The sequence below is a fragment of the Capra hircus genome, chromosome 3, assembly GCF_001704415.2.
Source record: "Capra hircus breed San Clemente chromosome 3, ASM170441v1, whole genome shotgun sequence".
Lineage (NCBI taxonomy): Eukaryota > Metazoa > Chordata > Mammalia > Artiodactyla > Bovidae > Capra > Capra hircus.
In genome coordinates, this window is record NC_030810.1 from 103976754 (window position 1) to 103988769 (window position 12016).

The 12016-nt window shown below is 48.7% G+C and overlaps 1 protein-coding gene across 1 annotated transcript in view; it reads left to right on the plus strand.

Annotated features, from left to right (window-relative positions):
- The window catches only part of IL6R (interleukin 6 receptor), a 55026-nt gene that overhangs the window by 7796 nt on the left and 35214 nt on the right, over nucleotides 1–12016 (plus strand). The window lies entirely within an intron of this gene.

The following is a 12016-nucleotide window of genomic DNA, read 5'->3' on the forward strand; positions in this document are numbered from 1 at the left end:
GGAGAGGCTGTAGTATGAAGACTTTCTCATAGAAAAGGGGAAAGACCCGCCATTGCAGTGGGAAAAATAATTATAATTGCTCATGTTTTTTGAGAGATTAGGTATGTTCTGAGAATAGTGCTAAGTTTTTACCATTAGTTATCTAATACAACTCTCGCAACAATCTTTAGAAATAATTATTATTGGGCTTCCCTAGTGGCTCAGACAATAATCTGCCTGCAATGCAGGAGACCTGGGTTCGGTCTCTGCGTAGTTAAGATCCCCTGGAGAAGGGAATGGCTACCCTCTCCAGTATTCTTGCCTGGAGAATTCCATGGACAGAGGAGCTTGGCAGGCTACATGGGGTTGCAAAGAATCAGATGCGACTGAGTGACTAACAGATAAACACACATTATTATTATTTCCATTTTTGGGATGGGAAAAGTGAGGCCTAAGGAGGTTGAGAAGCTAGCCCAAGGTCACACAAGTAGTAAGTGGCTGTCCAAGGGTTGGAACTTGGGTGTGTCTGAATCCTCTTAACTACTTTAGACAATGGACTAGGAAAAAGTTCATTTATTTTGATAAATAAAGAACTTCCTCTTTATTTAAAAATTTTTTTAAATTTATTTTTATTTATTTATTTGGCTGCACCAGAGCTTTAGTTATGGCACATAGGATCTTCGATCTTCCTTGTGGCATGAGGAATCTCTAGTTGCAGAATGGATTATCTGCTGCATATGGGATGTAGTTACCTCACCAGGGATCAAACCCAGGCCCCCTGTGTCAGGAGCACAGAGTCTTAGCCACTGGACTACCAGGGAAGTCCCTAAAGAACTTCCTCTTAATTTTTTTTTTTTTTTTTTTGTATTTCGTTATATGGACACACCGAATTTCTTTAGCCAGTTTCCTTTTGATGGACATCGTCTCTGGGCTTGTTTCCTGGCTTAGCCATTACAGATAGTGCTTCCAGGAGTCAGTCTGCTTGTCCATCGTGTTGCCTAAGTGGAAGCACATGGGCAGCATAAATTCCTCGAAGGTGAATCTGTGGGTTGAAGGCCATGTGTGTTTGTGCTTTTGAGTGAGAGTGGAAGCTTCACCAATTCATACTCCCAGTAGCAATGAGAGAATGCCTGTCTCCACACCTCTGATGAAAACTGGTAATCAACCTGAGATGGTGTCTATGTGGAATTAATTTTCATTTATCTTATCTGAGTGTGGTTATACAGGTTTTTGCTTATTTAAGAGATATTTGCATAGCCTGTTTCTATGAGCTTCCTGTTCATATTCATTGCTCATTAAAAAAAAAGAATTGGGTTGTTGGTCTTTTTCTTGTTTACAGGAGCTCTTAATATATTAAAGAATTTAGTCCTCAATGATATGAGTTTTGAAGACTTTTCTCTAGTTTGTCATTTGTCTTTTGACTTTTTGGTGGGGCTTAGTTTTTGCCATGCATATTTTAAAAAAATTGTAGTTGAGTTTATCAATTTATTTTATGACTTTTAAATGTTGTATCATGCTTAATAAGATCTTCCCTATGCCAAAACTGTTTTAAAAGATTCTTTTGCGGGGGGGTGTGTAAAAAAAAGATTCTTTTTTTTTTCCTGGTACTTTTAATAATTTTAATATTTAAATGTTTGATCCATTTAAATTTATCATATAGTGAGGTATGGCTCTAACTTTTTGACTCCTGGTTGTTACCTGATGTCCTTTTTTGTAGTCTGTTGAATAATCCATCTTTCCCTCATTGATTTTAAAAAGTCACCTTTAAAGTCTACCAAATTACTGTATATTCTTGGGTTTATACTGCCTGATGGAGACTGAGTATTTCAAAAATTCTGAGGCCTAATCGCCTGGGTTTGTGTCTAGGCTGACTCCAAATTAGTTATGTAACCAGCCTCCTGTAAGATAAGCTGTTGAGAAGATCAAGGTAGGTCATCCATGTGCATACTTAGAATAGCATCTGTATATAGTCAACACTCAAATTAAGCTATTTTAAAATAATTGTGGTAAGATACGCATTGCATAACAGTCACCATCTGAGCCATTTGAAGGGCACAGTTCAGTGGTGCAGGCTGAGCTCTTTGTGGTTCCTGTTATTTCTGAACTTTCTAGTTTCTAGTTTTGTCCATCTGCTCATACGCCGGTGCCACGCTGTTCGCATCACTATAGCTTTATAATATGCTTTAGAGTTTTGTAGGGCTAACCCTCCTCTTAGTTCTCTGCTTTTTCAAAATTGTCCAGGCTATCTTTGCTTGTTTGCTTTTCAGTTTGAACTCTAGAATCAGCTTCCCTAGTTCCAAGAAAAAAAAAAAAAGTCCTGTTGGTTATTAGGATCAAGTAAAATTTAGAGATAACTTAGGGAGCATTGACATATTTATAATGCTGAGTCTCCCTAGCTCAAAACCTGGTGGGCCTGGTGAGGTTTATTTGTGAGAGGAACAGGCTGGGGGCAGAAGAGCTGGAATCTGGGTTTCACAGCTTCACTAAGGGTAGACGTGCCTGTTCTTCCATTCTAGCGGCTTGCTTCATGGTGACATGAAGCTGGACCAGAGTGTGCTTGTGTGTGTGTCTGCTCATGGCAGTGGGGGTGAGGGGAAGGATGGCAGGAGGACTTTGGGGCTTTATAAAATGAGTACCGCAGTATAGATGCACGCAGAAAAGTGTACCCAGCATAAGTCTAACAGCCCAGTGAATTTGCACAAATTGAGCATAGCCACATAACCGCCAGCCAGCTGTATGGCCAGCCCCAGCAGGCCCTCCTGTGTCCCTTCTAGTCACTCTCTACCACACCTGCACTTTGTGGCTTCTCAAATCTTTAGCTTTGCTTCCTCATATCTAAAGGGGTGGAGGAGTGGAAGCTGGGGCAGGTGGTGGGAGGGGTGGTGATGGATGTGGCTTGGGATGGGGTAGGGGAATAGGTGTCAGGTGTGTGCTGCACCCCATCCACCCTCTGCTTCAACAAACACTTAATAACAGACCCTGAAGGGGGCCAGGCTCCTGATTAGACTCCCAGGCCGAGTTCAGAGGCAAGATGACAGGGTCCTGTCACGCTCCTGGGAAGGACGTGGGGCAATAATGAGCCAGGCTTCCAGTTCTGGCTACACCACACACTGGGTGTGTGACTTCTGGGCCCTGGTTGCCCTCATCTATAAAAATGGGCAGGTTGGCTAAATCGCCTTTAAGGGTCTTGACAGCCCTAGGAGAGCGGCCCTCTGCTCAGCAGCCCTCTGTGGCTGTAGCCCCAGCCCAGCCCCTTCCTGGACCCAAGTCCACCTGCAGCCACGTGCCCTTCTTCATGGCTTACTGAGTCTTGCCTTTACTCTTTTTTCAGTCTGCTTCTTGGGGTTTGGTGGGGGAGGGAAGTTAGATTGTTTGCTCTCCTTTGATATCTTTTCCTCTAATTAGCTTATAATCTCTGAGAAGTGACCCAGGTCAGGCCTTCTGGGCCTGGGGCCAGCTTGTTATTTGTGATGCTGCCAGGGGAGAATTAAATGTTTTTCTCCTGCGGAGCTGGTCACACGCGCTGGTCTCTGAGTCAGCAGCCATCATTACCTTCTTATGGTCCAGAGGAGCCTCCCAGGCCCTCTCTCCAATCAGTAGATGTGGGGTCCGTGGTGCGGATAGAGGGCAAGACCGCGCCAAGGTAAATACTGACTCTGCCAAATACAAGACAAATACAAGCAGGTACAGAAGTACAAACACATTAGAGGGAGGAGGAGGGCAGGAGTCAGCAATCTGAGGAGGGGTCTGTGGGAAAGGGGTGGCTGGGACCACATGGCCCTACGTGGCAGGGGAGGGCATTCTGGGGAGTTTTAGAAAGTGAGTGGGTGATCTGGTAAGAGCGTGAGATTAGGGGTCTGGGGGACACTTTTAAACTATAAATTGTCACAGGCATGCTGCTGCTTGGGCCCTGGCTTCCAGTGAGAGACCCCCAGGGGCTACTAATGTGGCAGGGCTATGTGGGGGCAGGCTCACTCCCCTCCCAACGGCCCCCCCAAGACCTCTCAACCCCAGGGCTCAACCCCAGAGCTGTCTTCCTGGAACCTCTGTGATGGTCAGAAACACCTGGGGAAGGCAGAGAGGAGAAGAAATCAGGAAGGGGAGATGCAGGGTGGTGGGCAGCCCAGAGAAGAGGGGCAGGGCTGGAGCACAGGGAGGCACCTGGACCCCCAGGGAGTGGGGGTGGGGTGACTGTGGTCAGACCCACCTGGAACCAATTGCAGACTCCCTCCCTCACTAGTTGTGTGCATTCGGGTCAGTTCCTCAACTTCTCTGAACTTACACGGAAGTAGGGACCAGCCTCCTCCTCAGCAAGGTATGTTAGGAGGGTAGGGCTCTTAGGTAGAGCGCCTGGCAGCTTGGCATGTGCTAAGTGCTGTAGGTGGTGCTGAGTATTATAGTTATTATTACTCGGGAAGTCAGGACATGGGTTTCAGTCCTTAGCTGGGCAGGGGGCTGTGCAGGGACAGGGGATAGAGCACATCGGGGACTTGTTCTAGGCCCCATGGGACCAGATCCTGCTTCTGTTTCTCTTTGGACATTAGATGCCCATGGTTTTTTTCCCTCCTGGAGACGTCTCAGCAGGCACCTCCTTCTAGGTCAGGGTCTTGCCTGCTAACGGGGTCCCCATGGTTCCTCTGTGACCCCTTCTGAGATCCTGTGTCCCTGAAGCCCCAGAGGCTGGAGGCCGTTCTATGCTGCCAGCTGGCTGGCCGACAGCTGGGAGAACTGTCCCTGCTCAGAAACCGGGGCGGTGGGATTAGCAGGCGTGAGCTAAATTGTGTCGGCGGCGGTGGCACTGGCAGCGGCTCCAAGGCTTACATAAATGGGGCCAGGAAGCTGAACTTGTTTTTGCTGGCAGGAGCAGCAACAAGCTGCAAAGGAGTTGAGAAATATGTGTCTCCGTGTGCGTGTTTTTCTCTGGTTATTGACATTTGCGAGTTTACTCGAAGAAGGGTAGAAGTGGAAAAACAACAAAGCTGTCTGGGTTTCTGGCATCCGACCTCAGGTCCTGGATGGGGAAGAGCCCCACTTCCCAGGGCTGTACTGCGAAGTTCCCAGGCTTGAGAGCTGTTGGCCATGGTGGGGGGGCCCAGGGAGTGGGGTTGCATGAGCACTGGTCCAGGGGAGGTGTGGCTTTGGTTGTCAGAGGTTACCAGGACCTAAACTCTCTTCCCCTTAGGAAATGAGAGGTGAAGGAGGTTGAGGGAATTTTCCTCCCCGGGGCTCTTGAGGGATAAGGGAGGTGCATTTGTCTGACAGCATTGGGATGCTCTGGCCATCGTCCTTCTCCAAATGTCATCGACTCTTAGAGTCATAAACCCACAGATTAATTGTATTTTCAAGCTGGGCTATTGTCTGAGATAAACAGACATAGACATGCTTCCTGCCCTTTGTGAGCTAGTGATTCAGAGTGATAAGATGCTAGATGGCAGGAACAGGGAGGGTGGGACAGCAAGGAGCTCCAGACTGTGGTCTGAATCCTCATCTCACAGAGACAGTGAGTAGGGCTCCACCAGGGGCTGTGACAGGCCCAAGGCTCATTGCAAGTCCAGGTGGCAAGACCAGGAATAGCACTTGCTCTTCTGATAACATAGGGCTGCTTTCCCTATGCCAGGCGGCACTGTTGGCTTCAGTCCCGGAGGCTGGGGTTGGAGGTGGTGGGCAGGGAGCCTACACATAGCTCTGTCTGCAAGAGTCAGCTCTGATCCCCTTGGAGGACATCAGATACCTGCTCTCCCTAAGGTCTTACTTCTTAACGCCTTTCCATGCTGTTCCCTCTGTATAGAATGCCATTCGCTGTAGCCAGTCAATCCTAAAGGAAATCAATGCTGAATATTCATTGGAAGGACTGATGCTGAAGCTCCAGTACTTTGGAGTCAACTCATTAGACAAAGACCCTGATGATGGGAAAGATTGAGGACAGGAGAAGCGGGTGACAGAGGATGAGATGGTGAGATAGCATCACTGACCAGTGGACATGAATTTGAGTGAACTCCAGGAGCTAGTGGAGGACAGAGGAGTCTGGCGTGCTGCAGGCCATGGTGTGGCGAAGAGTCAGACATGACTTAGTGACTGAACAACAATAAATTCCCTGTAGCTCCATTTATCAAACTCCCACTTGTGTCTCAAAACTCTCTTCCTTTGGTCCCTCCCTTTAGGAATGGTTTAACACCCCCTCTTGGCTCTCTCAGTATGTTGGGGACATTTACCTTAGGGTGGTTTGCGTTATAGGCAGTTTTGAGTTCTCTATGGGGTTTTGTGGAGAATGTCAGCGCATAGTAAGTGTTCACTAACTGTCAGTTCTGTCTCTGGGATTAGGATTTCTGGCCTTTCACTTGATGGGACACAGAAAAAAAAAAAATTCTTGAATTCTTAAGGAGGGGACAGGCATCAGCTTGCAACCCTGGCTCAAATGTCTGAGCAGTTGCTCAAGGGCAGATGTTAAATTGCGTGCTGTGCTGAATGTCAGAGCGTGCAGGGCCAAACCCTCCCTCCCCGCTCTCCTAACCCGGCCCTCACCGCCCAGAGTGAGAGCGTGAGGAGGTCTGGGACCCATCTGTGGGGAGCAGGAGGGGATGCTCTCAGGAGCTCCGCCTTACCTGGGGCTCCCTCCTCACTGTTCCCCGCTGCGTCTCTTCCTCTGGCTCTTCCCCCTCAGGGAGGGGCCCTGGCAGACTCCAGGGAGCAGGCAGACAGGGCACGTGGGGAGGGATAGTGACCTTGTGTCCACTAGGGGATGAGGCCAGCACAGCTGAGGGCTAAGTGTGTAGCGTGCGGCAAAAGTGACAAAGCGCAGAGCTGCAAGGGTGGGAGGGCAGAGCTGCAAGGGTGGGGTGTGTACACTCTGGCCTGGATCGAGCTCTCAGAAGCTGCTTGTCCTAAAAAACCCACTCTCACACCACCCCTGTTCCCTGCACTCTGCTCCACTTCCACCCTCTTTAGGTATAATATCTTGGACAGATCCAGGCTATGTAGCCTCTTTGTTTTACATATATATATGTTCATTATAAGAGTAATACAAACAACTTACAGAAAATTGAAAAAATGCAGAAAGATGAAAGAAAGAGGACGAAATTGCCTCTCATCCCATCCTTTGGGGAGGTGAGTGAAAGTACCAGGAGGGCATTCTGTGATTATCACCTCTTCCTTTTCAAAGAGATGCTCAGGAGGGGGTTTCCTGGTGGCCTAGTGGTTAGGATTCTGGGCTTTCACTGCCTTGGCCCGGGTTCATTCCCTGGTTGAGGAACTGAGATCCTACAAGCCTTGAAGTGTGGCCAAAAAAAAAAAAAAGAGAGAGAGAGATGCCCAGGGGCTCCCACACAGCCCTGCAAGTGTCACAGGCACTGACTCAGAGATTTGGGTCAGGAGGCAGAGGGGTGGGAGGGTGGGCAGGGGCGGCACTGCCCACTCTGACAGTAGCAAGTATATTTTCTTGTGGTCTTTGCTTTCTGAGTATTTGATTGTGACGATCGAGCACAGAATGCTTTCAAAAGCATAGTTAACACAGTGCTGTTCACAGGTTCGAGAAGAAATATGTATTTTTTGAAGAAGGGCAGGGACAGGCAATACTTGCCAATGGGTGTTTATAATTAATCATTCCCCATTATAAAAGAATAGTGACTCAGTTTTAAAGATTCAGAAAACCATTACTCAAGTTCCTTGGCAGAGGAAGTGACCATTATGTCGCTCCGCAAGCTCTGCTTTAGTAGAAGAGAAAAAAAAAAGTCTTTTTATTTGTGATTTCTCTGAGCTGCCCAGATACTCTGGCCATTGTCCGTGAATTCAGGAACAGAACAGCCCCTGCTATTGTTCAAGCTGGTCACTGACCGTGTTAAGAGCTTCCATCTGACCTGGGGGTAAGGGAAATGACCAGAGAAATGTATTTCCTGGAACTGGCAAAGGCAGAAGCAGGAAAGAGAGCCCCTTCTGGTTCTAGGCTCCCACTTGTCTTCCTCAGCATCTCCTGGTTGTGACAAGCTGGCGTTTTGGTCTGTGTATAGGGCCTGCCCACTGCACAACATGGGGAGTAAATACCACGTGGACCCCGGTGTCCTGTGTGACAGGGCCTCTTGGGAGTTTTCACTGTGGAGAACCTGACCCTGTGGGGCCCTCTCTGGCACCCTATCTTGAACATTTATTAAGCATGAACTGAGTTCTCTGATGAGTGTTACCTAGAGTTCACAGTCTCGTATTCATGACTGGGGATAGAGACCTACATATAAAGACTGTGCCGTGTGGAAAGCACCAGGGCGAGTTCGTCCTGCCATGGTCCTTGACCCTTGCTTGGACTTCCGAGCACTTTTGAAAGTCTATTGTGCGTTGGTTCCTTGTGAATTTCAATTGCTGCTCATCAGCTGATGGAGGGATGTTGTAAGCACTGCGCAGCGGGGCCACCTACCAGAAGACTGTTCTATTTTGACAGGGTCTCCATCTATTTTTGTTTGTTTGTTTTTGGCTTCACCAAGAGGCTTGTGGGATCTGAGTTCCTGGAGCAGGGATTGAACCTGTGCCCCGTGCGGTGGAAATGCAAAGTCCTAACCACTGAGCCACCGGGGCATTCCTGACAGTGTTTCCGTTGTTCCTACATACAGGGTTGGTAATGTTTTCATGAACTTGACATCCATGTTAGGTTATGTCCTTTAGCTGCTTTATCAAGTAGAAAATGGAGAAGTGAAAGTGTTGATGTAGTGATTCAAAGTGTTGATGGGTCTTGTAGACCTCATTCAGGCACAGATGGAATTCAGTATGTGGACTGGATGTGGCTGGCCATAGCCTCCATCAGGTGCACACCAGATTCAAGCGGTTTAGCCTGTGTGTCAGTCATGAAGGGAAAGGACATGTGTGACATAGATACACACACTGGGACCAGCAGTTTTACTCAGGGAAATTCTTGGGCGAATGCACCAAGAGCCACATTGGAGAAATTTGATAGCACAGTCTTTAGTACACAGCAGGACACTGGAAACGACCTAAAACCTCCCTCGGCAGGAGAATGAGATCGCTGTCCAATGGAACATTACACAGCAGTGAAAACAAATAACTGTAGCTGCATGAATCATAGAAACGGAATGAGTGACAGAAGCATGTCACAGAAGACTACCTACAATCTGTATAAATTTCAGATATCACACAAAGTTGAGAACAATTTAGGGATCCGTGAGTAGCGACTCTGAACCTATTTTTTAAAGAGAGGGAGTGGACTTCCCTGGTGGTGGGAAGTGGATAAGAACCCACCTGCCAGTGCAGGGGATGGGGGTTTGATCGCTGCTCTGGGAAGATTCCACCTGCTGAGGAGCAGCTAAGCCCGCGTGCCACCACCACTGAGCCTGCGCTCTGGAGCCTGTGCTCAGTGAAGACCCAGTGTAGCCAAAAATAAATAAAAATACATTTTAAAAAGTAAAAGTGAGAGAATGATAGGCCCCACATGTAACAATGGATGAGCAGGGAGATTGGGGAATTCAGAAGCACAGGAGGAACTTCAGAGCCAATGATTGCTAGTGGTTTGGTTGGCAGGAAATCAGGGGTGTTTCATGCTTCGTAACTTTCTTGTACATTACACATATAAATTTGCATGAGTTCATATCATAGACCACATTTAAAAATGATGTTTGAAATGCTAAAAATATACTGCTAAAGATTACGTGTGAAAAGTGTACTTAGGGCTTCTTATACCTTTTTTAAGCCCTGTGGGCATGGAGGTACCCTCAGTCACTGGACTTGGTCTTCTAGGGACTGGGATGGTCAGGGGAGCCCTGGATTCTCTGTCCCAGTTCTCCAGGAGTGAATTCATCTTACGTGTCTTATCCTTGAGGGCAAGGTCTCTCTGCTGCCCAGCTGTATCCTCTTCACTGGTGCCTGGCTCTGGGGGCCTCTTCAAATGTTCGTTGGATGTAGGTCATTTGGCCCGTAGTGGGGGAAGATGAGGCAGAGGGTGTAAGGAACCTGCCCACACTTGCTCGGCTGCATGCTGAGATGCAGCCATTTTTCTCACCCAAAGTCCAAGGCCCTGGTGGTGAAGAGAAAGAAACCGTAGATGATAGGCTGCTATCCTGTCCCTGGATGTGTCCCTTACCTGCCAGTCTTGGGGCAGAGGGTGCCTCGGTCGGGATCTCGGGCTCCAAGTGATAAGGTGAGAAGGAAGCTTGAAGGGAGTCTGTATGGCCAGAGAGAAGCTGTTGCTGTCCCCTCCACCTTCCCCCACATTTGTTTATTCATTTGACTGTGCCAGGTCTTAGTTGTGGCACACAGGGTCTTCAGTTGTGGCTTGCAAACTCTTGTAGGATCTAGTTCCTTGACCAGGGATTAAGCTCGGTTTCCCTCCACTGGGTGTGCAGTCTTAGCCACTAGACCACCAGGGAAATCCCCAGTCACTGTCCCCTTTGTGGCCGTGTCCCTGGCTGCTGGGCTGTGCCCGGGGTCTGTCTAGACAGCCAGCCCAGCTGGCTTTGGGAGTGTCGTCTTCTTGGAAGTCAGTTATCCTTAGTCCCTCCTCTCTGACAGTTGCCTTGGCGGGAGGAAGGAGAGAGATTAAGAGTGCCTCCTAAACAAGAAAGCTTTGCAGGTTGGGGGGACACTGTTTCTGGGCCTTTTGGAAATCTTTGACCAGAAATTGCTTCTGTTTGCTAATACATGACCACACATTTGGTTAGAAGGACCAAGTGTGCTTAATATGAAAACTTGCTGTTTTCCCTGGCTTCAGTTTCCTTAGCTGGTTAGACTAATTTAAATCTTAGATGTTGTGAATCTATTTAACCTATGAAAGTATTAGTCACTCAGTCGTGTCTGACTCTTTGTGATCCCATGGACTGTAACCCACCAGGCTCCTCTGTCCATGGGATTCCTCAGGCAAGAATACTGGAGTGGGGTGCCATTCCCTTGGGTTGCCAGGGGATCTTCCCAACCCAGGGATTGATCCAGGGTCTCCTGCATTGCAAGTGGATTCTTTACTGTCCGAGCAACAGAGAAACCCCTTAACCTATACTGAAAAAAGTTTGGTTGTTCCTTTAATCTTTAATATCCTTGCCTTGAATAGCACTCATGATATTTTTCAAGGGAGTGCATTTCTTTTCTTTTACTTTCCAATGTTGTCTCTAGAATAAAAATAGCGTTGCCCTGAATGGTCTGATAGAGAGGTGGAGGTGGAGGTGGAGGGAGCGCTGAACAGAGCTGGAAAACCTGGTTTGCATCTCAGCTGTGTCGCTGTTCTTGGCGATCTTGGACTAGTCTCCCGATTCCTTGGTGCCTTGGATACTGTCTGTAAAATGGGCCACTTACCACGGAGACCCCTGGATTCTGAGGCTCCGTGTGTACTCGTGCATCCCCCTGGGTTCCTGGCCTTCATTCTCACGTTCGTTTATACATGCGTCAAGTGCTCAGTGGGCCCCTGCTGGGTCCCAGGCAACCATCGAGGCACTGAAATACAGCAGAGAACAAGACAGGGTACCTACTCTTGAGGCACTTGGAGTCCTGAAGTGAAGATGGATATGAAATTGGTAATTGAAAGGCAGCGTGTGAGAGGTCATGTGGGAGGGAGGTAGAATGGGGGCCCAAAGCAGCTGAGGGAAGGCCTGTGGGGAAGCGACAGATGGGCTGAGATGGGCCACAGGAGGAGGCAGCATGGGGGTCGGGGTGGGAGGGCGGTGAGTGTGAGCGGAGCTCGCGAGCCTGTGGGGAGGGGCTCCATCCCTTCTAAGGCTGAGTGGGCTAGGTGAGGGTTCAGAGGTCAGCAGGGGGCAGATGGTGGAAAGCCCTGAGGGCCGGCCTCTAAACTTGGACTTCCTGCTGTGGACGATGGCAGGCTCTTGAAGGGGCTGCCAATCAAAGGAGCAGGGTGACCAGATAGCCCCTTTGGAAGGCTCAGTGGAACGACTGGGTGGAGAAGGCCAAGGCTGGGGCTGGGAGGCCGTTCCTATAACCCAGGATGGGGGGCCGTTCCTATAACCCAGGCCGTTCCTATAACCCTGGGCCAGATGTTTAGCACCGGAACCTTCTGTGGCTCCCCGAATTGGAAATGAGGTCCCTTGCTCGGGTTGCT